This window comes from Ambystoma mexicanum, chromosome 2p (assembly GCF_040938575.1).
Source record: "Ambystoma mexicanum isolate Mex_15411 chromosome 2p, UKY_AmexF1_1, whole genome shotgun sequence".
Taxonomy (NCBI): Eukaryota; Metazoa; Chordata; class Amphibia; order Caudata; family Ambystomatidae; genus Ambystoma; species Ambystoma mexicanum.
Window position 1 is genome coordinate 1,231,019,579 of NC_090923.1, and position 27,404 is coordinate 1,231,046,982.

Consider the following 27,404-nt stretch of genomic DNA (forward strand, 5'->3'; position numbering starts at 1 on the left):
CCTCAATCAGGGCCGCTGCCCGGCCCCCGGCCCTGTGCAAGTAGCAGTGCCAGCACGCAGCAAAGTGGTTCTGTGTGCGCTAGTGTGCCCTCGCGACTTGTGCTTGGTCCACACTTTAAACAATACAATAAATAAATAAGGTAAATAATAAAGATTACCCCTGCTAACTGCGCAGGGAGTATTAATTCTATTAAAGACTAGGAGGCGAGCATTATGCTTCAACATCTTTATTTACTACCCTTCAGCAGTTTCAACAACTGTATCAATCAACAATGAAGAAATGTCCACATGACTTTTACTTTAAAACTACAAATCCCAAAGTCTCTGTAGTCCTTCTCCCTCCAGCTCAGCTATGACCACATCCTGTTCCTGAGCTCCTCCTCTGTTTTACGTGCTCTGAATGTCCTGTAACCAAAACCTTTGCGTCCTGCCAACCGAGCAAGGACTTCTTAAACTCCAACATAGTAACTGAACAATGGCTGAACTCTCGCCTTCCTTTCTAATCCATTCCCTCAATTGTTCTTCTGCTCTTCCCGTAGGGAAAACATAAACATAATATCAGGGTGGAATCTAGTTTGTCATATCCTCACACAATTACATATCATATGATTATCAAACAGTCGTGGGTGGGAACTAATGCTCGCCTCCTAGTCTTTATTAGAATGAATGCTCCCTGCGCAGTTAGCAGGGGTAATCTTTATTCTATGACAAGACTGGAGGCGAGCATTATGCTGTTCAAAGCTGTCCCAACACTGCACTCGCAATACTCTCAGTTGGTTTAAAATAAAATGCCCTGAAGGTACGATCATTCGCCCAGTCTGCTGCTGCCATAATATCTTGCAAAAGAACCCCTGTCCTGTATGCTTTGGACGCCATGGCCCCTCTCACTGAATGCGCACCAAACTGCTTCAAATCAATACCTGCTGCTAGCATTACTTTTCTGACACCCATCTCGCTATGGTAGCTGTCCTTACCTCCTGAAAAGGTTTCCTGCGCGCTATTAGCAACTGATTTGTACTCATTACTCTGTTCTCTGCCGTCCTGGACTCGTATTCCTTTATGCAACTAGCTACGCACCATTTGGTATTATTTGGAAAATAAGGATAGTGCACAGTGGATGTGCTCAATTTAGTCCCCTGTACCACCACGAAGGTCACCCCTTCTGGTCCAAATGTCCTTCTATTAATCTCTAATGCTTTAACATCGGATACTCTCTTACAGAATATGAGACATAGCAGCATTGCTAGTTTGCCCGATAACTGCTTGAGAGACAAATATCTATTAACCGGCCAGCTTTCTAATAATCTCAATACTCTCGTCACGTCCCATAATACTGTATACCTGGGCACGGGTGGCGCTTTAAACTTAGCTCCTCTAATGAGCCTACACACGGCTGGATGTTCACCCGCTGGCACTCCTTCAATCGGTACGTGACCTGCGGAAATCGCTGATCTGTACACTCCTATAGTGCGGAATGCTTTCCCATCTTGCAGCAGCTGCCCTAGAAAATTTAGTATGGCTACTACAGGCGCAGAAATGGGATGAAAACCTCTCCCTCTACACCAATTCGTCCACCTGGCCCAAGCCGCGTCATAGCTCCTCCTAGTTGATGGAGCCCAGGATTCGGCAATAAGTTCTGCTGCCTGCATCGAAATGCCCGGTAGCTCCCATCGTCTCCTGATATCCTGCATGCGATGAGCGGGAGTGTCCCTCTCACTCTCAGAGGATGACACTGCCCAGTTGGGTCCGTGAGCAATCGCTCCCCTTCCGGGAGGACTCTCGCAGATCTATCAAGCGTTCTATCAGCGTCAGGAACCACACCTGGGCTTTCCACAATGGTGCCACCAGCACCAGCTCCGCTCTCTCCCTCCGACACTTTGCCAGCACTCTGTTCAGCATCATGAACGGAGGGAATGCGCAATGCGTGCCGCCTGCCCAATCCTGCAGGAATGTGTCCGTACCTTTTGCGCCTGGGTCTAGCCTCCAGCTGAAGTAGCTAGAGGTATCTGGGGGTAGTAGGGTATCTGAGCGTTGAGGCCAGACGCAAACAGATCTGTGTGTAGTGGACCCCACTTCTGATCCAAGATCTGAAACACTGCTGGATCCAGCCTCCAATCGCTGGAGTCCGTGAGGTATTGGGAGTTCCAATCTGCTATTACATTCAGTGTCCCGGTAAAGTACTCCGCTGTCACTGATGTCCCTGTCTACAGGCAGTAATGCCAGAAGTCCTTGGCTAGCTCGGCTAGCATCCTGGACTTCGTCCCTCCTAGGTGGTTTATGTAACGTACTGCCGAAATGTTGTCCATCTTTAGCAGGACGCAAGACTTCACCTTGTCTCTCGTGAATGTCTTGTGACAGTGCCTTTGGAAGGTACAGGAATGGGTTGACGATAGTACGTTTGAATTAGGGGTAGGGTGTTATTGCTCAATTTTCAGTCTTTAGCTATTATATCACTAGGCTCTCTAATACTTTTCCTCTGATCTTATCATACATTATGCTTCTCCTCGGAGAGGTTATCATACATTGCGTTGGCCCAGTGTGCTGTTCTCATATGTTGTAGTTTCATGATACGTTAAATAAATGTATTTCTAGAGAGTAATACAGATGCCTGACTAAGAAGTAAAGGTGGAAAGGCCTTTCTAGTCGGGGGCATAAACATAAGCCTGATTGGGTGTTTCTACAGATGGGTTGAGTTATTGCTGTTCTGTATCATACTGGAGGGTTGGTCTATTGTAATTTCTTGGTTGGAGAGGTCATGAAAAGTCTGATATTGGCATTGAAAGCCATGCCTTTACGGCTTTTCTAAAGTTGAATTAGTTGTGGGCGCCCCTGTGACAGTGAGTTCCAAAGTTGAGCTGCTAGTGTGGTGATGCGTGTTTTGCCTAAAGGTTTTTTCTTGAAATGTGGAAGCTCTAGTATATGGCCAGTGGATGATTTGAGTGATGACATGGGATGTTATTTGGTATTTTTCTTAATTCCCGGACCGTAGGCTACTCCCTGTAAAGCCCTATATACGGAAGAGTGGTAACATAAGGCCGCCTCCCGCACATAGGTCTGTCATTGGCACGGCCTAGGTGGGAGATGGAAGAGTGGTGCCGGCAGTCACCAGAGCTAATCAGGTATGTGGGCTGGACAAGAGGTTGGGGCCTCAGGGGGTGGTCCGGAAGTGTGCCACAATCAAAAGCCCAAACTTGCATGTGCTGCCTTTTCGGCGAAAAAATCTTCTAGTTCTGCTTTTTGTTTGTGGTGCACAGACATAGATCAATCTTTCTCTTGCTAATATCCAAGGCCAATCCCTAAGATGGCTCTGCAGGTGATGCACAGAGCTTTACATGTTGCTCCCTCTTTACTTGGCAGCCATTGTAAGGTATTTAAAGCACTTGAGCTGTGTTCACCTGGGCAAAGATGTAGAAGTGGTTTAGTAGCAATATTTGGAGCTGCCTGCAATCTATATGATAGAAAGGCCGGAAGGATTAACAGCCTCTGTTGTAGTCTAGGCATGCAATCACTATGGAGATGATGGCTTGCATAGTTTAGGGAAAGAAGAGGCATGTCGTGATGCAACGGGATGTGTGTAAGTAGTGGAAGGTGATGTGAGTGAAGTTTAAATCCAGGGATAGTTTGTTGTTCCTAATTATGCCCAGATTACGTTTTGTATTTTTGGGGTTGGAACATGTTATGTTATGTTTGCTGAATGTGTAAAGTGCATTTTCACCCGGTGGGATCCTGGCACTAAGCAACATATTGACAGATTCCACAAACCCAAAACCTAAAAGAGAAGTGTTTTCAGTGGCACGTCTAAATTCAAAATAATTTTGTATATGTCTATGGGTAGAGTGTTCCATAATTTACCAGCGGTGACTTGGAAAGCACTACCTCCTACCCTGGACAGGTGGAATTTAGGAACAGAAACTAGGCAGGCATTGCCAGAGCAAAAGGCTCGATCAGGGAGGTAGGGAACACATTTCTCCTGAAGATATTCCGCTCCTTGGTGGGAATAGGCCCTGTGTACCAGGCAAAGATTTAAATTCAATTTGCCTGGCCACCGGGAGCCAGTGGAGGGAGCACAAAACAGGGGTGATATGAATACCATACGGGGAGTAGGTGGCCACTCGGGCAGCAAGATTTTGCAACAGTTGAAACCGGTGGGCAAGACCCACGGGTTGAGCTGGAAACAACACATAGCAATAGTCTATTCAACTTAAAACCAGTGAGGCCACTACCGGAGGTCAGAGATGACGAGGCAGAAACTTGTGCAGGATTCTTAGATGAAAGTGACCAGCTTCACAAGCTATGCTAACCTGAAAAGCTATTGAAAGTGACAAAGACAGAAACACCCCTACATTCTTAACCACCATCAGTGTCAAATGAAAATCACCCAGTGCTGAAGGCCAAAATGAGTAAGTCCAAAGTGTCGGGTTAGGGGAAGAAGCAACCACCAAAACCTTTGTCTTGTCCACGATCAAATTCAGCCAATCATTGTTCATCCAAAACCCCCCGCCCCTTCCACAGCTGTCAAGGACCGACACAGGCACAACGACTCCTCAGCCGGGTTAAGATCTATACGAACCAGGATTAGGGTGTCGTTAGCATACGAGTAGCACTGGAGGTCGAAGGAGGCCGAAGGAGCATACAAAAGGCTGGATGTAAATGTTGAAAAGCATAGGAGAAAAGCAGTGTCCTGTGGGACCCCACAGGGTAGAGAACAAGAAGATGAAGAAAAGGGAGGCAGATAGTGATTGGCCCCTATCTGCCAGGAAGTAGGTAAGCCAAGCCGGGACAGGTCCAGAAAAACCCGCCAAGGCCAGGCGGGACACCAGGATCGAGTGGTCAAGAGCGTCGAAAACCTCTGAAAGATCTAACAATATCAGGGCTCCCACTCCCCACCGTCAACCCGCCTGGCTACATCATTCACAACGGACACCAGGACACCCTCAATGTCATGCCCCACAGAAAGAGGAGAGAAGAGGAGACACCAAAGTTTCCAGCCGTTTTATAAAGAATGGTAGGAGGGGGATAGGACAAAAATTAGAGGGAACCGACAAGGTCCAGTGATGGTTTTTTAAGAAGGGGGATAACAATGGCTTGTTTAAGTTACACTGGGATACAGCCCAACTGACAGAACAGGCTAACCACCTGGGTAACCCAGGTAATCATGCCAGGAGTAATGTCGTTGAGTATGTCCATGGGGACGGAGTCGGAAGGGGCAGCTGATTTTACTTGGATAATCGCACTGCTTACAGCATCTGCCGAAAACAGCGAAAAATTGCACCATTTGTTTGGGGAATTACCCAGTACCTCATTAGAAGCAAATCTGGCAGCACCCTGATTGATCAGCTGGATGTAAGCATGAATGTCCTAAATTTTATTTTTGTTATAAAATATTTAGACAATGGGCCTCATGCCAAGTTTGCTGGTCTGGAAATAAGGGTACCGGTAAGATCACCGACACCCTTGTTTCCGGACCAGCATACTACAGGTTTGCCTGCCGGAGCCGCCATGCCCGACAGGTCTGACCCTGCCAGGCGCAGTGGTCATGGTAAGCAAAGCCGTTATGGAAGCAACGGCACCGTTAACAATGGTGCCGGTGCTTCTGTGTCCCCAATCCCATATGGGAATGGGGATTAACAAAACTACTGGTGCCGACTTCCCGGCCGCTGGACTTGTAATAGCCCGGTGGCCCCGGGAAGTCAGGCGCCAGTCATTTTTTATGGGTCCAGCGGCAACCCACCGGTAGCACCAGCAGGGTTGCGGCCGGACCCATAATGAGGCCCAACCAGTCACAGAGCAATTAAGTTGTAATGACTGTAGGAGTAAGATTGGTGGCAGAAGAAAGATTTCACCACTGAAAACAGCTCCCTTGGCTGGCTCAAGGCGGTTTCAATTTTATGAGTAAAGTAAGCCTGCTTGGCCTCATAGATAGCTACGTGATAGTGATTTGTAAGTTGGCGATATAACGCCTTCTCAGTCGTCTCGTAAGAACAACGCCACTTGCGTTCGGCCTGCCAAGGTGAGCAGCTTTGAGCTTGTCCGAAAACTAAGGTTCAGAGGGATGCCTCTGAAGTTGAACGAGCTTCAATGGAGCTACTAAATTGGCCACATCCTACAAAGACTCAGCCAAAAATACCAATCCTCTGTGGTGCCAGTACAGCACTTTCCATTAATTATAGACAGCAGGGCATCTCAATCTGCAGATCTCCAGTTCTGCTGCATAGCATCTGGGGGGAAGAACTTTGAGTGGTGGGGCAAGGAGCTTTATGGGCATTATGTAGTGATCTGAGCAGAGAACTTGCTCAACAGTTGAGCCACAGATCCGAGAAGACGAGAACAAGGGAGTTACCTAACAAGTGTGCGCTCAGAAACACATTGGTCTCGGGAGGATATCTCAGGGGCAAGGTGCTCGCCTTGGAAACAAGACGACACGGAGCAACACAGGTTCGATCCCCGGGTTCGCGCTTAGAAACCTCTGGGTATTAAGCGCGTTATAAATAACCAATCATATTATCATATTATATCATATTGGTGTCAGCTAGGCCTTCAAAGAATTGGGTCAAAATCGGAGAGCGCAGGAGATTTAACTTAATGTTGAATTCACCTACGACGACCAGGTGTGAGAACTTTACTTAAAGCTCTGCCACTAGGTCGAGAAAAGGCTTAAAAAATCTAGCATGTGGCCCAGGCAGCCTATACACAATCAGAAGGTATGATGCTGATACGATAACACGTGCCAGGAGGGCCTCCATACTCACGTCACTTGACAGTTTAATACAGGAAATTTGAAATTTTGATTTAGAAATAACTGCAACACCGCCTCGCGGGTGTGGCGACACTCAGTCAATTTGAATTATTCTGTAGTCTGCAGGAAGCCCCTGTACCAGCAGACGCGCAGATGTATCCATGAGCTATGTCTAAGATACACACATAACATCGGGAGAATGTTCACCTGAGATATATGAACGAACGCTGCATGGGCAGGCAGCGATTGCACTTTCATTAGAATGGCTTTAAATGAGAGATCCACATCCCTCACAGGGGCTGGTCGACTCACAGGGACCTGCAACCAGTTACTTGGAAACTTCGTCTCTGGCAGTGCCAAGTCCAATATTGCTTTCCGTGTGATCCTGATGCCAGGAGCCAAGTTGAGCCCATCCGTAGCCCGGACAGGCACAGACGGGCACTGTCTTTTGCATCCCTTCAGCACACATTAGGAGCGGCCGCTGCTCCCACTAGCTGTGCTGGCAGGTCTCTATGCACATAAGCGCGGTATGTAAAGCTCAGCTGACTGACCCGTGATGCGCTCACCCTAATAGGCAGAGACAAAGTATTAATGTGAAGCTAACAAGTCTGCAGCGCAGTGAAGACAATAATAAACCAAACATTTTAAAATCAAGCACACTTCTTAAAAGCACAAATATGAGTTACTGCAAATAAATGAAGAACACACCAGTCATGAAACAAATATATAACAAGAGTTTATTTCGCTTCAAGCGGTCTCAGGTTCATCAATGTCTGCAGGCAGTCATAGAGAAATTGAGCAATTTACAGGGAGGCCAGTTAGCATCTTAATACAGTTCAGAATGGCATTGGTTGTTGGAATTACAAATGCTTTATGACCTGCGTAATGTGAGCATTATCCATGGTACCACAAGGATCCTCACTCTGCGTCATGCCTGTACAATTTACTGTTGTCAGAGCAATGAGGCTCATTCTGTTCTCAGCACAAGGAGACATTCTTGGCCTATCTTTATCTGTGTGTTTTCCATGTACGAAAAGGGCACTTCGCATTTTGGCTCTGTAGTTTAATTATCCTGTAGTTAAATACCCACTCTCTTCCAGCTCATGCTGAGGAAATTCGTATCCTGTGTTTTACGGAGACATGGCTCCAGGCCAGCTTGCGTCCCCATCTCCTTCAAGCTATCCCCCGTGGATATTGCATCTTGCATGTCGATCGCAAGCCACCTCAGATTGGAGGAGGAATTGCTGTTATATTCAGGGAAGAGGTTACTGTTACTCAAATAGACTGCTCCCACAATATCCCGATGGATGCCCTATTATTTCGTTGTGTGAGTCAATCTACTGACATCTGTCACTTTTTGCTCATATACCGCCCTCTGGCCCTTTCTCAAGGTAGCTTTCTTGAGAAATTTCCTTTAATTTAAAATACTGTCCTCCCAGGCCCCCTGCCCTCGACCTATTTGCTGAAAGTATGGTTGATCTCCAACTCCATCAACATGTTGATAATCCAACTCATAAATTGGGCAACATGCTGCATTTGGTATTTGCGCATAAATCCCTTCTTACACTTCAGTTTATTGAACCCATTCCCTGGTCTGACCATTTCCTGGTCTCTTGTAGACTGGAAATTATAGGCAAACCTGTTAAAACTCTGACAGAGAAAATCTGCCGGGGCTCCTGGCGTGCTGTGGACACCTCAAATTTGGCTACTTTGATCCAAGCCAAATGCAGCTGCGAGTCAGTGGTGTCACTGTCCTCTATGTCGGAGGCCTTCCTCAAAGTTGCTAACATGGTTGCCCCTCTTCGGCATACTCAACCCCGTAGTCTGCCCCCTGAACCATGGTTCACTAATCATTTGAAAGAAGAACGCTTCAAACTACGCCAGTCGGAATGTAAATGGCGTAGAACATATGATCCTGCTCTTAAAATTCAATATAAAACACATTTCGCTGCATATTCAGCTAAAATTAAAGCTGCCAAAATGGCACATTTTACTGCCAATATTGAGTCCTCTCTTTCTCAGCCAAGGGCCCCGTTCGCTGCTGTCAAGGATCTTACATCAGTGGAGAGGCTCACCCCTACTGTCACACCCACTCAGGAGCTCTGTGATGTTCTATCTTACTTCTTTATTTCTAAGATTGACGCTATCAGACAAACCATCGCTTTGGCAGTGACAAGGGCTGGACCAATTGATAACACCATCCAGTTCCTCGCTGTCTCTGATCGCACCATTGTTAATACTTGGTCTATTTTACCGATTTATACCGAGGAAACCGTCCTAACGGCTATTGGAAAAATCAAGTTATGCTCTCCCTCGGATGCTATTCCTTTACGGGTCATGAAAGACATTGCCCCTGATTTGCTATCAGAGATAACTAAAGCTATTAATCACTCCTTTCAAATAGGATCCGTCCCTCAGGAGTTGAAGTCTGCTAGGGTGATCCGTCTTTTGAAAATACCTACCTTGGACCCTACTACTCCATCTAATTTCCGTCCTATTTCACTTCTCTGTTATCTGGCTAAACTTTTACAATCATTGGTGACCCCCCTACTATCCACTTTTCTAGAATATTCTAATTTTCTGGATCCTGTTCAGTCCGGGTTCCGTCCCGGTCGTGGCATGGAGAGTGTTCTGGTCGCCGTCTTGGATGATATGACCAGGCTGGTGGATGCAGGTGGAGTGGGTGCCCTGATTTTGCTAGACCTATCGGTGGCTTTCGACACTGTCGACCACTCCATCCTGCTATCTCGCCTCTCCCAGTTTGGTATATCTGGACAGGTACTAGCTTGGTTCAGTTTGTTCCTTGCGGATCGTACTCAGACCCTCTTGATGCCTCTTTTTCTCTCTGCTCCTTGTCACCTCAGTTATGGAGTGCCCTAAGGCTCCGCTTTGTCGCCTATATTGTTTAACATCTACATATGGGCCCTTGTGTGTCTCATCCACTCCTTCGGCATCAGGTGCTACTCCTACACCCACGACACCCAGATACTGACCAGATTAGACCTTGATCAGACTGAGGTGTCGTCCTGCTTGCGGGGGTGCCTATCTGCTGTTGGAGATTGGATGAACCACAATGGGCTCAAACTGAACGGGGACAAGACTGAGGTGATGGTGGTGGGCTATCCCCATGATCCCATACTCTGGGTGTCCTCCTTGTGGCCCTCCTCCTTGGGACCCTTATCGACTCCGGTAAAGAAAGTGAAAAACTTGGGTGTGGTCCTATCTGCATCCTTGCTATGGACCAACAAGTCTCTGCGGTCTGTCAGGTTGGTCATTTTCAGCTGAAAATTCTGAGAAGAGTATTACCTCTGATCCCGGCCCCGCTGCACCCTCCTGTTGTTGCTGCCATGGTTCTATCACAAATAGACTATTGCAACTTTTTGTATCTAGCCCAACCCAACGGCCTGAGCGGCTGCAAAATTTGGCCGCAAGGGTAGCCACAGGTTCCCCTTTTGGAGCGCACATCTCCCCTGTGTTACAGAATCTGCACTGGCTCCCTATGGCTCAACGGGTTGAATTTAAGACCTTGTGTATTGTTCACCGTGCCCTTCATGGTCAGGGAGCAGAATACCTTCAAGCCAGGTTTATGCGCTATCACCCTACTCATCACCTTCGCTCAGCCACTTCCGAACAACTGGTTGTTCAAAAGCACAACAGAGGCCGGGTTGGCGGCCGGGCCTTCTCTATTGCTGCAGCAGTTCTGTGGAATAATCTCCCACTTATCATAAAGGAAACCCCAACTATCTGGAATTTAGAAGGTGGATTAAAACCTACCTATTTTGCATTTTCATGGGGCTGTCTCCATCTCTCTTAGTGCCATGATGCCTTTGGGCGACCGTGCGCTTTATAAGAATCACTAACATAACATAACATAACATCCTTCCCTTCCTACAATGTGCATGGTACATCAAGTTTCCTAAACATTTGGTCGCACAATTAGCTTCCGAATGCAGGAGACAGGAAGACACATAAACAACCCTTTATCTCTGTTCGTGTCGGCGTGTTCAAGGCTTGAAACTGGTAAAGTCCATTAGCTAAGCATTCCTTACATGAACACGTTAACCAGCCCTTCAGGCTGCTGCGATTATTTTCTGCATGCGACATGAAAACCCAGTAAGTGAGCAAAGAAACTAAAATGGAGTCTGAAGGGTGCACTTCAATGTGTGCGGTTAGGCTAACACAGAATAACACAAAATGTATGCATTTTCACAATGAGCATTGTGCGATAATGCGGGCTCAAACTATAAACATTTATGTGGTGTAGGGTTCTGGCAGCCTGCAGAAACAGTGCTAAGCCTTATTTGTAGACTCAGAAAATGTATTGGGTGTTACAGTGCGCACCACTAAATTGCCAGTGTGTTTAGCAGACAGTGCATAATATTGCTACCATTTCTTTAAATTACAATTTTAAACCTAAAAGTATACAATTATTTAAACTTTTATTTGTTAATGGTGCGGCCTGACTGTAACTTTGCACACTTCGCTTAGCACAAGCTACATGTGGCAATGTGAAGTGGCAGACAGCACATGGGTTAATGTTAAACAGCGCAAACACCATGGAGAAAATGACTGTTTTTTCTTGCACACACCTAAACGCAAATGTTTATTTAAACAATGCAACAAATGCATTCAGGGTTGGGATATGTATGAACACATTTGATAAGGTACAGAGAATGGCAAAGTTTATAGACCTAGCATTTTATCTAGGTATAGTGAAGTTTGCTTAAAGTAAACAGAAATGAATGGAAAATGTTACACTTGGGCTGCGCTACTAATGTTGAATAATTTTGTGTTTTTGGAGGAGAATAGTCTGTCGCATGTGAGCAATCTGAATTTGAATGCAGGGGTGCAGAGGGAGGATTGTTGTAGACTGTATTAAAGAGTTTGGGCTTATTTGGAAAGGGTTGATTTTTTGTTCAGTGTGCACAAAGTGACACTTCATGAAACAATTTCTGCACCAAGACGCTACATTTCACATATGTGCAGGGTGCTTTCTTAATTGTGTGCCATGAATTTAAAATATGTTTGTAACTTTAAAAGAAAAAAGGCATTTACAAAGTTAATAGCCATGACTTTTTATATAGGCATAGTGAAGTTTTCTTAAAGTAACCACACAGGCATGGAGAATGTAACAACCAGGTTTTTATTTTGATAGCACATTTAGTGTTTATGAAGCGATCTAAGTTTGGATATAGGGCGCAGAGAAATATATTTTCATGCAAGCTCCCCAAATTTGATGAATTAATTTAGATTCTGGGCCTGGTTGCAGAGCACAATTTATAAATGGGGCCACAGCGGATTTGGCTCTGTTGCATCCCATGTTTTGTAATAATTATATTAATCTAGACCTTGGGCTCTTGCGATTCATATGCAGTGTGCTTTCTTAATTGTGTGGCATCAATTTAAAATAGGTTTAATGTGTTTTATAGAATATTGAGGGCTCTGCCAATGTGTCACAGATCACAAATTTGCTAAAGTGTTGTACAAAGTGTTTGAAATGTTTAAGTGTGGCACACATCAGTTTATTATATGGACTCAAGGTGTGCTTGGTTGTTATAAGGGTTTAAGATATTGAATATTGAGATACGCACATTTTTAAAGTGTAAAATATGTTTTATTCTGATTGTATATTTGTTATGTTTTTTACAGAAATGTCTCTCAACAATTAGATGATGCAGCAGGCCGCTTCTGCAAAAAGAGACTGTGGAGGTGAATGTTTTGAGGGCCTGAGAATGGTGCTTGGGGGACCGACAAACCATCCTGGTCTCTGTGCTGTTCCAGCACTGTATGTGGTATGTGGACCCTTGCAAATGGCAGACGCTGATGTCATAGATCTGGGATGTATCACGTATTGTGCAATTTTGCAAACATCAAGGCATGGGGAAATGGATGTAGGAATGCCCATGGATGTGTCTGACGAGTTCACGCAATCATCAAGGATGGTCCTGCGTAGCAAGGATTCATGGAGTGTGACATTTGCTGGTTCTCAGGGGACTTCAAGCCACAATGGCCTAGGGTTTCCACCGCCAATGGAGAATGGCATTTGGGCTAGTTTAAGGAGCCAGAGCAACAAGGGTTATGAAAATGTCTCAAGAAAGAGCATGTTTTTTTGACCCGTCATTGTCCGCAAGTACATGGTATAGAGGAAGTGATGGCACCCATTGTTTTGTCATTACCAGTGGTTACACACCAGAGGAGATGCTGCTACCAAGATATCAATCACAGGGTCCTACAGCTAGAGATTCTGATCTCCAGAACGGACACTACAGAATGTGAAGGCCCGAGGATGGGTCATCTAGGTTGTTGAACATAAGGGCCCAAGGAATGTCTGGGGGGGCCTCGACAAGCCAAATTGTTCTTTTTTGATTTATCAATGGGCCTTTCATTTGTAGGTTTTTATGTAGTGCTGAAACACAAGATATAAATGCGCAGATACAGCAATGTTTGTTTTATCAACTTCTAGAAGATTGAAAGGCTAACCACCCGCTGTGATTTAACCTCACCCCAGAAGCTCAAACTTAAATATCTATTCATGGTTTGTTAATGCTCAAGTATTTGTCATTATGGATATCAGGCTACAACACCCCTTTGCACGTGTGCTGGCTGGCCCTTCTGGCTGCGGCAAGAGTAATTTTTTCAAAGTACCTTTAGAAAACACCCACACCGCGATATCACATCTCCCGGTTAATATTATCTGGTTTTACAGTTGCTGGCAACCTCTTTACAACACCTTACAACAGCAGTTTAAACACCTTCGGTTTGTAGAGGGTATGCCCGACAGTCTCAATGACGATCGTTTATTGCCACCGAACATGGTGAATATGATTATTGTGGACCATTTGATGACTGGGCTAAATACTGGGGCTTCTGCAACTCCTTGCCAACAGCACTGCCCTTTAGTCACCCCATAAGCAGTCCCCGCTCCCCCAACCCCGAAAAGGAATGGAATAGCAGCTGGTTTAAGGAATCTTAAACCCACACCCATCATGCATGACTCTGTAATGTTTAGGCCACGCAGAAGACCTGGCAGGCCTATATGGTTATCTGAATAATGCTGGGGCCCCTTTGTTGAATGTATACATTTATTTTATATTTGTATTGAGATGGTTGCGGTATACCAGTTTTCTTCCTGTATTAAATATGTCTTTTTTTATTAATGCATGTTTTCAATTTATAAAACCGACTGGTTCTTTATTATGTAATATTGTTTAGTATATATAAAAAGGCATATGTATCACTGTATAGACGATCCACATTTCGACAGCGATCTCCATTCTGACATTTGTCTGATAAAGAATATACAGTGTTGACCACAGGTCATGGCTTTAGAGTCTTGAATCGGTACAGTAATATAACGTAAATACTTTGCTAAACTTCTTACATAGTCCGTTACAAATCTCTGGCGTATATGGGGTGTTGCAGGAAGTGCGCCAAACTGTCAAACACTGTTAGCACATCTCCATCCAGCCACAAAGTTATCCAAAGTGTTCCACCCCGGGCCTGCGGATCTGTGTTTACCACCAGGCTAACCGGGCGATTTATGGGTAGCTACCTGGGACATGTATTGCTGGCATACACACCGTAAAATGTTTTCCGAGTGTGTCTATACTTGCGCATAAATCCTTTTATCTGTAGAGTATCCATTAAATATCAAAAAGTATGTTTCTTTGTGCGTTGATTTAAAAAACGCTATCGAAAACGCTCCACACTAGCAGGGAGTGTCTGGCGGTTAGGTTACTTTCAAACCTTATTTCAGCGCATAGGTTTCCGCTCCTCATGAGGTTGAAATGCCCCACTGACGCGTTATCAGGTATTAGATAAAAGCCCACTAGGGTATAGCCGAGAGTATACTCATTGCGTGTGAATGAAACCAGTACATCATGCATCTGCTTTCCCGTGACAGCCACCAGCTCCATTATTCTCTGATTTTGTTTGAAATACTAAAATTGGGAGTATATGCTTTGGCAGGAATCAGAACACCGTCCTTGTGCAGTGCCGCATTGTTCATGTTTCAGTGCTTGAACTCAAAGGGGTTTTTATCGTATGCCCCACTGAGGGCCATTGTTTCAACAATTCCCATGATGTTCATTTTTGGGAGCTGCCCCAAAAATAGGTTGTTTTGACTGGTACCCTGGTTACCGGTAGGAATGCTGAAGACTTTAAGAGCGGCTCTCTCCACAAGGTACTCTACTTTAGATATCTGCAGCACCTCTACATGCACCAGTCTAATAGTCGGAGTGATGCTTACACTTTTAACAAATAACCTGGCCGATATGCTGACTAGGTTGTAATGCTCAGCGTCCCCGCTCATGAGGCAAAAAACGTCTGTGTTTCTGGATAGTTTCACTTCAAGATCAACGCTGTTGATCAATAGTTTATCCTGGAAGAACAGGTCAGCGTGTAGCTGGCCTAGTAAATTAAATACTCTACTAGTTCTGGCGTGAAGGGCTCTCTTCACCAACCCCTTGTTATCATCGTCCCAAGTGGTGTTGTCTAAATGCCTCGCATAAAAGAGGCCTCCTGAGAGCTACTTATCCAGGACATTGTGCCCATAATTTAATAGGCTCTCTATATAGGCCGTGTAGGCATAAATATTATCCCTCTGTGTTATGATTCAATCGCCTAACATCATGTCCACCTGATTAAACATGGTGGCTATCAGATAAGCAATTGTGCCCACTTGTGCTGTACCCACGATGTCGGTTCCATCCTCCTTTGTTATTTTACAGGTTAGATGTAGCAGCGCATCATTCAAATCGAGGTACATGTCAGTCAAGCCCAATACAAAAAATTTGATGGGGACTATCAGTGATAGAGCAGCCAGTGGCAAGACCGCGATAAATAAGCTGTTATCGATGATGGTTTGGGTTGGGAGTACAGTAAAGAGATCAAGCTCCTATTTTCCACATTTCTCAGAGGATACGTGTAAGAAGGCCATTGTTCTTTAAAAAATATCACCACCCTTGTGTCTTTTAGAAGTAACATGCTTCTACTTCCTATTCGATTGTGCGCATCAGGGTTTTGATCTCTTTTTTCTGGTGGATTTCGGGGGACCACGCAGCACAGACGCTGAACTCTTCCTCTTAATGCTTCTACGTGCTATATAAACGAGGCCCGATCCGTCCTGCCCCTCCTTTTTCTGTTTTGCGAGCCGCTCAGCAACCTCCATTGTCACGCTTCCCACAACGCCTTTTGCAATATTGCTGGCTGCCATTTTCAGATGCGGTTTAACTAGTTCAAAACCACAACGTAGAAAGGGCATAGCATGTCTAAAAAGACTTTTAAAGATACTGCTGAGTCCCGTCCCATACATTACAGGTGTTCCGCTGAAATATGGCTTATCGCCATAACCGGCCTGGTTCATATAATATTCCATATACGCCCTGGGGCTTCCATAGTTCTTTACCATAGCCATTATAATGCTGTTTTATTAGTCTTGCAACCGGAGCGGCCTAAAGTGCAACCGCAGCCAGGTTTTTCCATATTTAAATAATACAAACTGACCTTGGTCGTCTCCTGTCTGTATGTTGATGTTTGAAAATGTTTTTTGCACACAGGGACATAATCGGGTTTGTTGTATTGAATGTTCACAATATCATTGTTGTTCCCTTTAATCTCCACAGTTCTAAGCAGCGGGCCATAGCTATCCCCCCATTGATATTCCACGATATCGCTGTAAAGGAATAAGATACAAAAAAACCTTAATATCTGTGCATGTATTATCCCATGGTTCTTTACTTCCAATGTGTTGCACAGTCCCCAATATGTTGCACAGTCCCCCCACTGTTGAAAACCTAACAGATGGGTCTGGGCCCTGTAAAAAAACATTCCTCTGGTGCAGGTCTAGGTGCAGTGTTGTATCGCTGTACTCGGGTATATTTGATACAGCTTTGTTGATGACTCTCACAAGTTCCTGTATATTTCCATAATGCCCCTAAGGCAATCCGCCCAGCCAGAGCCACGGAGGGTTTGTTCATTTTATGATAAAGGTGGCTTCTCCTGAGGCTAGAGTATCCCACGATCGGACGTACTGAACTTCAGTGAGCGCCACCGCCCATTGATCCTCCACATTTACAGGTTTGGCAGTAAAGTTGGATATTTTGTTGCCTGGAAATGTCTCAGCTGAGGCGTTGCTGCGATGCATAATATAAAATGCTGCATACTCCATTTCGAACCCACCGTTACACACCTGTGGTCTCTAGGGATCCGGCTGGCATCTGACTGTTGAATTGATCAGGCCACCCCAGCCTTTTAATTAGATCGTGCGTCTTGACACCATGACCTATACACTATGACTTTTATGATTTTAAAAACCTGCTGTCCTTTACTGACTTTTTGGATCTCTTAACTGTAAAAAAACACCCTGAACAGCCTCCCCCAAAAAATCAATTAATCTGTATATATAAAGACCCTCCCGGTGAGCCACTTCATCTATAATAAATATCTCATCGCTGTAGTTCTGCTCATAACCCTTTGTAAAGACGACCTTGTGTTTTGAAATCCACATATTATCCTACTTTTTAAGAGGTGTACATTTTGTCTTTTTAAAATGTCTTGCACCCTACAGTTTTTTCCAGACCTCCAAAGAAATTGGTAGCGTTACTCCAGCTGGGGTGGTTTTAATAGATCTATGATGTGTGTTGTTGTACACAATTATAAATGCGGGTAGCACCTCCACATATCTATGGGTGTTTTTAGCTGTAAAAAAAGGCCAGTGATGTGTTTTAAAGGTACGCATAAAATGTTCTACAATATAGGCTTTAACTTCAGAGTGTGTAACAAAGTAATGCACCCTGTGTTGCTTTAAAAGATTCTGCAACGGCTTATTTAAAAACTCCCTATCAGCGTGCATCTGTAGTTTAGCGGGGACTCTACAATTTTTAAATATGTGCCTAAAAGCCATTGCCACGCTGTTGCCCGTCTTGTTCTTTAAAGCATCCACATAGGCGTATTTTGATACAACATCGATTACAGCTAGAATATAGTGGAAACCAACGTTATCTTACCAATACTGACTCAAATCTATAATATCTGCCTGCCATTGTTGATCGATGTCAGATACTACAGTCATTCGCCATTTTAAATGTTCGCGGGCCAGCTTGTGTAGCGTATATGCCTCCTGCGCTGCAAGCCACGTCTTGACGGCTCCCCATGACACCTTCTCACCATCCCTTTGCAGTTTACGGCACAGGCTGTAAAATCCTCCATAACTACCGGCACCTTCTTCATCATAATATATTTGCGACAGCTTCAGGCCAGACATGTTTGCCCATAACAGCTTAACATAAAGACATAATCAGTTTTTATAAACAACAGATTTGTATTCACATTTAAAATGACAATTGTTATTCAAAATATATTCACATTAAAACACTAAAGCAATCGGCCCCGTTATAGATTTCATAATACTATTCGCCACAAACACATTGCATGCCGCTGCTTCATTAAGCAAGCATGTTACACTCCATTAGGCGCTCATTTATATATTCTTTATCCCCGCCTAGTTGGACATTTTTTTTCAATGATGTTTCTAACAACAATCAGACACATGCATCTAGACTGTTTCATTTTTAAAAGAGGGTTATTTGCTGATTCTATAGCCATTAATGTTTTAGACACAAATTGTTCAGTTCCTGCACCAATCCTTATCTGTGTCGGCGGCTGCATCAAGCGCAACCAATCTATTCAAAGTTTAGGGCTCAACACAAAATTTTAACTAGCAAATTATCTGCGTAATATATTTCCAAACATTCGTGAGCATCCTACTGGGGATCATTAATTTTATGTACGTAGCACCATCTGTAAAAGTGTTGTTTTTTAACACGCCCCAGTCAGTATGGCCGTAAGCCCCTGGGTGGCACGAATATCAGCGTGAAGCTGTTGTGTCCATATCGGTCTCCATTAGCATCATACATTCCTTACACAGACTGTTATCCCCCGGGCTTTCAATTTGTTTTGAACAACAAGCACAATGAATAATAACATTGACAGTCATTACAGGGTTGGTGGTAGCCGTGCCGGTAAATACCGAAGTCATGAATTTTTACTGGCACCCGGCAATGGGGACTTACCGGGGCATTACACCCCGGCGTTCCTGGCAAATCCCCATTGCCGGTTGCCGGTAATTATTACTTCCCATTCCCATTTGAGTCCCATTGGATACAATTAGAATGGGGAGGACGGATGCACTGACACCATTCATGAATGCTGCCGGTGCATCTGTCGAGTTCTGCGAGCGATGCCGTTCCACCCGCCGGGTAAGACCTGCCGGGCTGAAAGGCACCCGCTCGCACAACTCGTAGTTTGCTGGTCCGGAAACAACGGTACCGGCAAGCTTACTGGTACCGTTGTTTCCGGACCGGCAAACTTGTAATGAGGCCCATTGTCTTTAATGCTATTGGTCTCCATCAGCGAAAGACAGGCCTTGCACAGGCTTCTTTCAAAATACCCATGGTTTTCAAGTTGGTTTGAACAGCAAGCACAATAAATATTAATAGTTTCTGCCGCAGTCTGGTTCTCCTCACCTCTGCACACATGACTGTGTTTTTCATCAAGGCTCTGGGGTGTGGAATCAGCCTCTGGAATTATTCCTACATCGCCTGCAGAGCCGTAGCTTCAGTCCTTGTCTTCAGAGCTCCTCAACCGAATCGTCATTGTCCCAAAACTCTTCGGGAACATAGTTGGCCATCAAATACTGAGCATCTTCCATCCCATCATACAAAATCAAATCCACAGGGCTTTCTGGGGGTGTTCTCCCCTTGTCATAACTGTAGCTGTTCATACTAGTTGGTTCCTGAATAGCTTATCTAAAGCTCAAAAAGCTCTGTGTTTTCCAACCCCCCGCAAAAGCTATATATACGAGTTGTAAAACACAACCCTGACACCATCACAGCCTTAAGCCGGCCCTTTAAATAAAAATATATATCAAGCATTCTTGAAATTCTTAAACTATATCCATTGTATATGAAATGTATTAACGGTCATATCAAATGCACCCCCACTTTATATAGAAATAATATGGAGTTTACATAAATATTATTCAAAATCTTATCAAATGTCAGTGAACTTTATATAAAAATAATATAAAACAGATATAATATTATTAAAGTTTATTTATTTAGCATTTATTTACAGCGCACAAACCCCTCAGGTATCTAGGTGCTGGTTACAGACAGTGCTTGAAGAAGAAAATTAAATGTATTACATACTGGAGATCTTTCATCTCTTGTTGCGGGGAGCAACATCAGACATGCATACAGGACATGATAGGCAAAAATATACATATTGGAAAGCCTCTCCTCTTGTTGCGGGGAGCCACATCAGACATGCATAGAGGACAAGATAGGCAAAAATATACATGCTGGAAAGTTCTTACCAAATGTATGGCAACTTTATATAAAAATAATATGAAACATATGTAACGTTTATAAAAAATTATTAAGGTTCTTATCAAATGTACTGCAACTTTATATAAAATCTGTTATAAAATTATGACATCGACTATTGCGCCTAGAATTATATTAAATCTTTATAAAAAGGTATTATAAAATCATGGCATCAGCACTATATTTAAAAACCAAACCCACTCATGCGTCATCAACGCGTCACCATGACAAAACCCTAACATTTGCAGTCTTTCTCTTCACAACTCACTTCATCCTCCAACAGGCAGCAGCACACATGCGCGCTCACAGACACATTTTTATATACATTGTATATTCATTTGATATCAAACTTATATAAATTATATTCTTTTTAATATCAAACTATAAAAACACTTTATATCAAGAAATAAACATTGGATACAAAATAGATACCATCTTTGATATCAATTTTATATTTAATGTATATCAAGCTCATATCAATCGCATATCATAAGGGGGCAGGACTAAGGACACAAAGGGGGTGTTCCCACCTGTCAAAAATGCAACATTGCAAAAAAGGGGGCCCCATATACTACTCTTCTCTTCCTCCTCACTGGTTCGCTATTACTTCTTGAAGTTTCTCTGTTCTCATAGTCCTCTTCCACGCTCTATTCTCCTTGCCAGGTTTCTACTTTATGCTCACCTTCTCTGCTCCCTACTCACCCCTCCGGGTGTCTATGTTCTATTCTACTTCTCTCACCTGTCCGTCCTTCTTACATTCCACACTCCTGTTGCTTCATCTTGATCTTCCTCCTGCAGGACATCCTCTCTACTTCGTACTCTCTCCCTTTTTGCCTCATTCTGGCTCCCTTAGTCTCCTTCCAACGCCCACTCCTGGTTGGAATTTTGGCCCAACTTTAGGGTCATGCGGACCCATCACCTGGCCTGTGAATTGCACACTGTGGTCAATTACGGCATGGGTTGTATTTGCAATTGGTATTGTCCTTTTGCACCAACTGTAATTGGTAAATCCTTTTGCACCAACTGTAATTGGTAAATCCTTCAGAGTGAGTTAAATGATCTCATAAAATTTGCCAAAATAATTCATAAAAAAATGAGTTTTCCTGTTTTCCTTTATTGTATCAAATTTCTTTACTTTCTTCAAAGTGATTTCTCTATATTTTTCTGATAGGGCTCTTCATGACTACAATTCCTTTTTAACCTCAATATTTCCCCATAGGGGATGTTGTCGATCACATGTCGGGAATGGTTACTCTGTGCATGTTATATGCTATTGCCCGCTGTAGGTTTTATAAACAAGCTTGTTTGAATGTTCCCATTTTCCATGTATATTTATAGAACCAGGAACTGTATTTTGACAGAACTTTCATTCATGGTGAATTTAAGGTTGTAATCATTCTCATTTAAGTAGTGACATAACTGGTGAGCTTTGATATTTCTCATTCCCAAATTATGAGGGTATCATCAATATATCGCCCCCAGAATATAATGTTCCTGTTTTCATTGAATGCTTCATGTGTCCAGGCGTGATTGATCTCAAAATAGCCCATAGAGAGGTTGGCATAACTGCTGCAAATTTAGATCCCATTGCTGTTCCTTGTAATTGTCGATATTGTCAATATTGGTTGTCAAAGCAAAAAATATTTTTTGCAAGTGCAAATTTTAACATTGAAATTATCATTCCATTCTGTTCCTTATATGAGATGGATCTTGTTTTCAGAAATAATTCTGTGCTCTTAACCCCTATGTCGTATTGTATACTCGTATAGAGTGAAACGACATCCATAGTGATGAATCTATAATTTTCTTCCCAAGGAATTTAATCCAGTTGTTGAATATCATGTTTTGTGTCAAGGATAAAGGAGGCCAGGCCTGATGCTAGTGGTTGTAAATAGATGTCTATGTACTGTGATATTCCTTCTGTTAGGGAACCGATTCAATTTATGATCAGACAGCAAGATGGACATTTTATGAATTCTTAATGAATTTTGGGTAAGAAATAGATCTATCTGCTGTTCCCCCGACGTTGCGATCTTGTTGTCATTTGTTGTGCGTTTTCTCCTAGGTTTCTTTGCCCCCCCCCCCTTCCCTCTCTTGTGTCTATACTTGTTGTTGAAGTATTTTGGTTTTGCCTGTAATTTAAGTTTGGATTGCCTGTGGCTTGAGGATTCGAGTGCGAACTCTTTTTGTAGCGTCTCAATTTGTCTAAAAAAGGACAGTTCAAATTGTCTGTTAATTGGGTTTCAGCTTCTTTCTTTCTTATTTCATTATCACTTGTAGATTCAGCATCCGATGAGAGTGGCGATACACTTGGGCTTGCTGTTAGCATCCTGGATTTCAGTCTTTCAGTGTAACTATTTCTATAATCATACTTTCTTTGAAAGGTATACCCTCTTTTTTCTTTATAATCATATTCATAACGGATGAATTTATTTTGTTTTTTCTGTTTAAGTTCCTTTGTGAAGTTGCTTAGCTATTCATCCAATATCTGATAGTTCTTAAATGTCAGTTCAGGATAGTTACATTTTTCAATTCTTTCCTTAAGTGAAATTATTTCTTTTGTGATCCGTTCATGAGCTAAAGATTCTTCATTTATGATTCTCACAATCATTTCCTTTGAGGTTTTAACTAATAACTCTTCCCTCTCATTTAGGACTGCTTTATCCTCCTCTTCAAAGAATGGGAAGATGCAAATTCTTAATCCTCTTGGTATTCGTCCTACCTCCAGGTACATCCTCAAGGTTTTAATTTCCCAGCATTTTGATCACTCCTGTTTACAGGCCGCGTCTAATTGTTTGAATATGTTTCTAAATTATGTTGTTGTATCCAAGGGGGGACTTGTGTTAGAAGACTGTCTCTGTCTTAAGAATAGTTCCTCTGCTTCTGGGTCCCTTGTCTGATAGTCATCCACCTTAAAATTCTTAAATTTGTAGAAAAGTTTTAATGTTGTAATAGTGGTTATTATAATGAAGAATACTCAGTTTCTCGTTTCCTTATCTGTTCAAGACGAAGTCATGTATGTATTAGTATTTGATTAATTAGAATTTTAAAGGATTTTCCCCGTAGTAGATTCAGCCTTGGTAGCTTGTAGAACAAGTTTTAGTCATTGCAAGGGTACAGTCAAAAGACTATCCAATCAGTGAGTCTAACATATCAGTGAATTTTTTGAGATAATTTAACTCACTCTGAAGAATTTATCAATTACAGTTGGCACAAAAGGACAATACCAATTCCAAATACAAATCATACTGGCTATTGGACAGTCACAATAGTGGTATATACCGGTGTCTAGTCAAAGGATCGAATCTAAAGGGTCGACAGGTCAAAGGATCGACACCAAAGGGTCGACAGGTCAAAGGATCGAATTTATTTTTTAATTATATATATATTTTTAGGTTTTCGTTTAGGGAAAATCCTTTGACCTGTCGACCCTTTGGTGTCGATCCTTTGACCTGTCGACCCTTTGACTGCCGATCCTTTGACTGGCAACCGTATATACCTATGCTGACAACTAAAAACTATTATAATATGTTAGATTTCCCGATTTGAACGTTTTTGACTGCCCTTTCAAGTAGGGCATTGGGACTGCAGTGCTCTGGGACCGACCACCGAAGTTAGAATTTCCGCCCTGGCCTGCTATATATTGTTCTCCACTTGTCGGCGACCCTGTCTGGAGTGTGCGTACACAAGTCTGCCGTCTTGCCTCCCCTACTGCTCGGCACATCTCAGCTGCTTGCTGTCCTTTTTGTGGCTTAGCTGCGTTCGGCACGGTGCTTTTCCTGTTCTGCGAGCTGGCTCTCTGACTGGTTACTCAGCACTGAAGAGAAGAAGCTTCCGTTTGCCACACATGAAACAACAGTTGGATATTTGTTGGTTGTGGGGGTGGGGGTTGACCCGTGGTCATTGCAGGTCTTATTGCTCTAAGCTGGTTCACAGGGCCAGTGGCAAACCTAACTTGGTAAATGATGGGAAATATAAGGCTGCTGTACTTCATGTACCCATTGTGTTAAATGGTACTTTAAGTCTTGCAGCCCTTGATCAACAATAAGCTTTTGAGAAGTTAGAGATTTCTAATGGGGATTTGTTAACATGGATGGTGGGTGATGGAAACCAGAGCAGGGTCGGGGTGATGGGGGGAGCATCACAGGTTTAGAAATGGTCTGGGGACACATAGGACATTTCTTGTACAGCAGGCAGACCCAACAGCTTTGGCAGAGGGTAAGGAGGGCTCAGAGAAGTTGAACGTCCCCCCCCCATGGTCACCTGGAGAGATGGAGCACTGCTTTCAAGCAGAAAATATACTGTATCTATCCTCCACTGCGAGAGTGAGAAAGGTACTATCTCCCGTACTTCGAGGGAATGAGAAGAACCAGGGGAGTGTGCATGGACCAATGAGCTTGCTCCAAAAGCAGGCTGAGAGTAATAATCTCACCCCACATTCGGAGGGAGCTGCATTCTCCCTACAGTACTGATGCTATTACCTCTCCCTCGCCACCCTGTCCCAACTCTCGTCGCTCTTCACCCAGAAACCAAACCAGCCCTCCCCCACTCTACCACTCCCATCCCTCCACCCACTTACCCCAGGTACCTGTATCCCCTGCTGCCCTCCAGCCAAGGCTCCCCCACCCAAAACATGGCTGCCAGGGAAATAGAGATTGGGCAATGGCTAGTTCCCTTCCTTTTTCCCCAGTGGTCATCTCGTTTTTTACTTTTCAAAAAGCTACTGCACCGTTTCTCAACTTAAAAATAAAAAGCTATTAACATGACAGGGGTTGGCTACAGGGTGCAAAGAGCCATAATACCCTTTGTTGTTGGTTCAACTTCCCTGAAAAGGTGCCAGGACCTCGTATTAAGGCTGTTGCTGTATTTGTCCTTATAACTTGGGCCCACGGGCTGTTACGGCCCATCGTCGTTGGTGGGTAAGGGTAATATTGGTTCAAAGTGCGTGGGAAGGGCACCATATTCCTTTCCAGCGTACTGGGGCGCCATATCAAGGATCAGGAAGAAGTGGGCTGAGCGCTACCCTCCTGGGTGGATTACAAATGTCTAGCAGGGCATGAGAGCTACATCCCAGGGATTATCACTTGAGTAAAGAAGGCTGAGCACTGCATCGCTGAGGCTTTGAGTTTGAGTAAAGAAGTGCCTGCATGAGTTATCCCTGAGGCTGTGTTGACTTTAGAGAACCTCAGTGAGGCCAGGATATGAGTACAAGGAGAACACTGGCACTGCTCCATTTGACCCTTCCTGGCTCTGTTAGTTTAGATTGTTGGCATTCCAATAAACCTCAAGACCTTGTAGGTGTGCATCCCGACCAACTCTGCATTTAAAAAATATAAGTTTGACCCTTCAATGTAAGCGCTGCTGGCTTGTTAATTTGCCACGATTGCCAAACTCCACGGGAAAGATCTTGTAATGGAACATTTAGCTTCACTTTGAAGGTTCCATTAGACCAGTGTGCTTCATACTGTTTATGCTGAGCCCCCCCCCCTGAGTGTACATATTGTTTCTGGGTGCCCCACACAAGCCATAAATGCTTATATTTTCTTTAAATGCTATTATTTTCTATTAAAAACAGTAATCGGAATCCCGTTTCAAAGAGCTTCGTACCCCCGGGCATTCTTTTTGGGTCCCCCCTACGGGGGGCCATCCCACAGTTTGAAGACCACTGACTAGACTGAAGAGCCAGATTGGCAAGAATGCTTCTGGCTGCTAACGAGCTGGCCCAGTATTCCACTAAAGTCATTGCATTCGTATGTAGTGGCCGAGATGGGGACGTCAGAAGGGAGAAGCAGTGGTTCTGCTTCCTGGTTGTTTGCCTAACTGGAACAGGCGGTGACAGTAGCAAAGAGTAGGACGATTGCTTACGGGGATTTGGGTCCACAGGTATTTGGCTTAGGAAACGTGCATCTTTGAGGTGTCTGTAACCCTCACCAGCCTTTATCGAACTCCCTTGTTTCACCTTTGCCAGGTGACAATCCTAAAGGTACTCTGTTGCTATTCAGTAAGCACCAAACCAGTCAACAGCAAAGCTAATGCAGCCAACCTTCACCCGTGCCGTGCAGTTACCAAAGAGGGTCAAAAGGAACAAGTGTCCAGTGGTTCACAGCTGTGGTCCTTCCTCCATGTAGAGCCGAGATTGACAGTTATTCGGAGTGGACGGCAAACAAAGAACCGCTTTTGCTCTTTGCAAGCTCTTTGGTTTCAAATGCCGGCGAGGAAGAATCGTCACGCAAGCTATGGCTGCACTGGATGTTGAGAGTCTCCTCGCTCAGATCTCTGGCTAAGACAGAAAAGCCTCATTAATAATATATAGAAACAATGTTACAACAACCGCATGGACAGTTTTAGTCCATTTTAAGAAACAGATTCTTTCTTTTGCTTCTAGCTTTGCTTGGAATTTCTCCCACCTGACCCCAGATATTAAAAAAAAAAACAAGGGCTTTCACCAAGGTGCTTAAGCAAAACATTTCTCATTTCGTTTTACATGTACAACCTCTTCTGCCCTTTCTTGCTATTTCGCCTATTGGAATGTTCTCACTAAGTGACCTCAGCACTCATGAAATAGATGTTTTGCCCTCTCCGTCATCCAGCCAATCCGGGCGAGTTGGTTGATTAACTGAGGGAGGGCTTTTTTGCTGGCCGGTATCCTTGGTCTCAGGATATGGTTCAGTTCCTCCAGGGACATCAGGAGGAGAGGAACAGGGAGAGACCCCACTGCAGTGGACGGAGTTCCAGGAGTGAAGTCACTTTACCTGGCATCATCGCTCAAGTCGAGGGTACACGCGGGTGGACGTGGTCCCCCACTTTGTTTAGGAGCCCGCCCACTTTTTTCAGAGGGCACCTTGATATGCTAATTTCTGGTGATGCCACATTCAATTGGTATGTTAAAGAGCACCCCCCTTTTTTTAGGCCTTGACCCCTGACGCTGGCGTCAGTAAATGCTCTCCCTTCTCCATCTTGGCATCGCTCTTAGAGCTTCCTTTTGCTGCAGTGAGACTGGATGGCCTCCCAATGAGACTCAATGGCAATTAAATCCACAAAATACATATAAATAACACCTCACTATTTAACAATGAATGGCATTCAGGTGCCAGTGGATCCCCCTAATTGAGTGAGCTGCATGACGCCTTACTTCTTGGACAGAGGAACACTAACACACGTGTCTGTGCCGTGTGTGGGTGTATATATATACCCCCTCTCCAGCCACAGCACATCGCTGAGGAGGAAGAAAGAGGCCACACCTGGACCAAGACAAGCCAAGAACTGGAGTGAAGGGCATCCTA